Here is a 4,271-nt window from a genome sequence, read left to right on the forward strand (position 1 = left end):
CTGAAATTGAGGGACCTGAACAAAAATCTGATTCAGAGGCTGAAAAAGGACTGCAGATGTTGTTGGATTCTGACCTCCCTGCACTCGAAGTAGATTTTCTGGAGCTACAGAGGCCCAATTGGCGCGCTCTCAATTGCGTTGAAAAGTAGACATCCTGGGCTTTCCAGCAATATGTAATAGTTTATACTTTTCCCGAGATTTGATGGCTCAAACTGGCGTTCCAATTCAACATAGAAATTCTGGCGTCAAAACGCCAGAACTGGCATAAAAGCTGGAGTTAAACGCCCAAACTGACACAAAAGCTGGCGTTTATCTCCAAGAAAAGCCTCTACACGTGAAAGCTTCAATGCCCAGCCCAAGCACACACCAAGTGGGCCCGGAAGTGGATTCTGCATCATTTACTCATTTTTGTAAACCCTAGGTTACTAGTTTTCTACAAATAGGGCCTTTTGCTATTGTATTTGATATACTTTTACACACTTGATCACGTTTAGGGGGCTGGCCTCACAGCCATGCCTGGACCTTTTGTTCTTTTATATTTTCAACGGTGGAGTTTCTACACACCATAGATTAAGGTGTGGAGCTCTGCTGTTCCTCATGAATTAATGCAAAGTACTATTGTTTTTCTATTCAATTCACGCCTACTTCTTCTCTAAGATATACACTCGTTCTTCAACCTGACGAATGTGATGATCTGTGACACTCATCATCATTCTCACCTATGAACGCGTGCCTGACAACCACTTCCGTTCTACATGCAAACAAGCTTGAATGTGTATCTCTTGGGTTTCTAATCTAAGATTAGAACCTTCGTGGTATAGGCTAGAATCATTGGCGGCCAATCCTAAGATCCGAAAAGTCTAAACCTTGTCTGTGGTATTCCGAGTAGGATCTGGGAAGGGATGACTGTGACGAGCTTCAAACTCGCGAGTGTTGGGCGTAGTGACAGACGCAAAAGGATCAATGGATCATATTCCAACATGATCGAGAACCAACAGCTGATTAGCCGTGTGGTGACAGCGCATTTGGAACATTTTCACTGAGAGGACGGGAGGTAGCCATTGACAACGGTGAAACCCAACATACAGCTTGCCATGGAAAGGAGTATGAATGATTGGATGAAGACAATAGGAAAGCAGAGGTTCAGAAGGAACAAAGCATCTTCATACGCTTATCTGAAATTCTCACCAATGAATTACATAAGTATCTCTATCCTATTTTATGTTTTATTCATATTTTAATTATCAATTCTCCATAACCATTTGAATCCGCCTGACTGAGATTTATAAGATGACCATAGCTTGCTTCAAGCCGACAATCTCCGTGGGATCGACCCTTACTCATGTAAGGTTTATTACTTGGACAACCCAGTGCACTTGCTGGTTAGTTGTGCGGAGTTGTGACAAAGAGTTGAGATTACAATTGTGCGTACCAAGATGTTGGCGCCATTGATGATCACAATTTCATGCACCAGATTGCATGTTGGCACCATGTTTTTGGCGCCGTTGCCGGGGATTGTTCGAGTTTGGACAACTGACGGTTCATCTTGTTGCTCATATTAGGTAATTTTATTTTATGTTTAAGCTTTTTACCTTTTAATTTTTGAAAAATTTCAAAAAAAAATTGTATTTCTATTTTGTTCTTCAGAACTTTTAAGAATGAATTCTAGAGTTTCATGATGATTTGTTGAAGTCTGGCTGGTTGTAAAACCATGTCTAAACTTTTGGACCGAGGTTTCAACTTATCATCACAAGAGCTTGTTGATTTCTATCAATCTTGCTGTTGAAAGTAATGATCTGCTAAAGCTTGGCTGGCCATTGGCCATGTCTAGTGTTTTGGACCGAAGCTTTCACTGAAAACTTGGCTGGCTAGTAAGCCATGTCTAATTTCTGGACCGAAGTTTTAGACTAACATTGCATGATTCCTGGAATTATCATTAAGAATTTTGAAGTCCTTTTTTTTTCTCTTTTTCCAATTAATTTTTGAAAAAAAAATTATAAAATCTTAAAATAAAAAAAAATTTTATGTTTCTTGTTTGAGTCTAGTGTCTAATCTTAAGTTTGGTGTCAATTGCATTCTTCTACTTTTCGAAAATTACTTGCATTATGTTCTTCATTGATCCTCAAGTTGTTCTTGATGATTTCCTTGCTCTGATCTTTAAATTCTCTTGTTTTGTGTCTTTTGTTGTTTTTCATATGCATTTTCAAATTGTTATAGTCCTTAGCATACAAACTTCTATGTTTGGTGTCCTGCATGCATTATTTGTTTAAACTTAGTTTTCCAACCATGTCTTTTCAAGTAAATAATACAGAGAATTGAAGATTCAGAACATGCAGCAGAGGAATTACAGAGAAAAAGCTGGGCGTTCAAAACGCCCAGTGAGGAAGGAAAATTGGTGTTTAAACGCCAGGCAGGGTACCTGGCTAGGCGTTAATCGCCCAAAAAGGTAGCATTTTGGGCGTTAAACGCCAGGAGGACACTAGAGGGAAGATTTTGTTTTTAATTCAAATCTTTTTCAAATATTCATAATTTTTTAAAATCAAATCTTTTTCAAATTATATCTTTTCAATCATATCTTTTCAAAATCAATTTCTTTCCATTTTTTTAATTATTATTATTTTCGAAAATCCTTGCTACAATTAATGATTTAACTCAAAATTTTCAAGCTATTACTTGCCTATTAAGAAAGGATCAAATTTTAATTCTAGAATCATATCTTTTAATTTCCTGTTAGTTAAGTAATCAATTTTAATTTAAAAAAGATTTTAATTGATTCTCAATCATATTTTCTCAATCATATCTTTTCAATCATATCTTTTTTATTTCTAATTTCAAAATATTTTTCAAAAATCACTTAATTTCTTTCCCAATCTTAGTTTTCGAAAATCATTTACCAAAATTTCAAAAATTCTTTTAATTATTTCAAAATCTTTTTACTTTAATTTCGAAAATTCTTCCCCTCTTCTAAAATCCTTCTATTTAAAGGACTAACACTTCTCTATTTTCAGCAATTCGAACTCTGTCTCTCTTGATAAGTTCGAATTCTTTCTTCTTTACCTCATCCTTCTATTTTTATTTTCCTCTGACACCTCAAGAAATCTCTATACTGTGACATAGAGGATTCCATATTTTCTTCTCCACTCTTTTCATATGAGCAGGAGCAAGGACAAAGGCATTCTTGTTGAAGCTGATCCTGAACCTGAAAGAACATTGAAGAGAAAGCTAAAAGAAGCTAAAGTACAACTCTCTATAGAGGACCTAACAGAAACTTTCAAACAAGAAGAAGCCATGGCAGCCGAAAACAACAACAATGCCAACAATGCAAGGAAGGTGCTTGGTGACTTTACTGCACCTACTCCCGACTTCTATGGGAGAAGCATCTCAATCCCTACCATTTTAGCAAACAACTTTGAGCTTAAGGCCTCAATTAGTTTCTCTGATGCAACAGAATTGCAAGTTTCATGGACTTCCATTGGAAGATCCTCATCAGTTCTTAGCTGAATTCTTGCAAATCTGTGACACTGTCAAGACCAATGGGGTTGATCCCGAGGTCTACAAGCTTATGCTCTTTCCCTTTGCTGTAAGAGACAGAGCTAGAACATGGTTGGATTCACAACCTAAAGAAAGCCTGAACTCTTGGGAAAAGCTAGTCAATGCCTTCTTGGCTAAGTTCTTTCCACCCCAAAAATCGAGCAAGCTTAGAGTGGAAGTCCAAACCTTCAGACAGAAGGATGGTGAATCCCTCTATAAAGCTTGGGAAAGATACAAGCAATTGATCAGAAGGTGTCCTTCTAACATGCTTTCAGAATGGAGCATCATAGGTATCTTCTATGATGGTCTGTCTGAACTGTCTAAGATGTCATTGGACAGCTCTGCTAGAGAATCTCTTCATCTGAAGAAGACGCCTGCAGAAGCTCAGGAACTCATTGAAATGGTTGCAAATAACCAATTCATGTACACCTCTGAAAGGAATCCTGTGAATAATGGGACAAGTCAGAATAAAAGAGTTCTTGAGATTGATACTCTGAATGCCATATTGGCTCAGAACAAAATATTGACTCAGTAAGTCAATATGATTTCTCAGAGTCTACCTGGAATGCAAGCAGCAACAGTCAGTACCAAAGAAGATTCATCTGAAGAAGAAGCTTATGATCCTGAGAACCTAGCAATGGAAGAGGTGAATTACATGGGAGAATCCTATGGAAACACCTATAATCCTTCATGGAGAAATCATCTAAACCTCTCATGGAAGGATCAACAAAGGCCTCAAC

At 37.4% G+C, this 4,271-nt stretch overlaps 1 non-coding gene across 1 annotated transcript; it reads right to left on the reverse strand.

Annotated features, from left to right (window-relative positions):
* Positions 1 to 3,694: 3,694 nt before the first annotated feature.
* On the reverse strand, positions 3,695 to 3,802 carry LOC148564378 (small nucleolar RNA R71). The gene has a single exon (XR_015884759.1). It is a non-coding gene; the product is annotated as a small nucleolar RNA R71 (small nucleolar RNA).
* Between the last annotated feature and the right edge of the window lie 469 nt (positions 3,803 to 4,271).

This window comes from Arachis ipaensis, chromosome B5 (assembly GCF_059453495.1).
Source record: "Arachis ipaensis isolate K30076 ecotype BB chromosome B5, ASM5945349v1, whole genome shotgun sequence".
Lineage (NCBI taxonomy): Eukaryota > Viridiplantae > Streptophyta > Magnoliopsida > Fabales > Fabaceae > Arachis > Arachis ipaensis.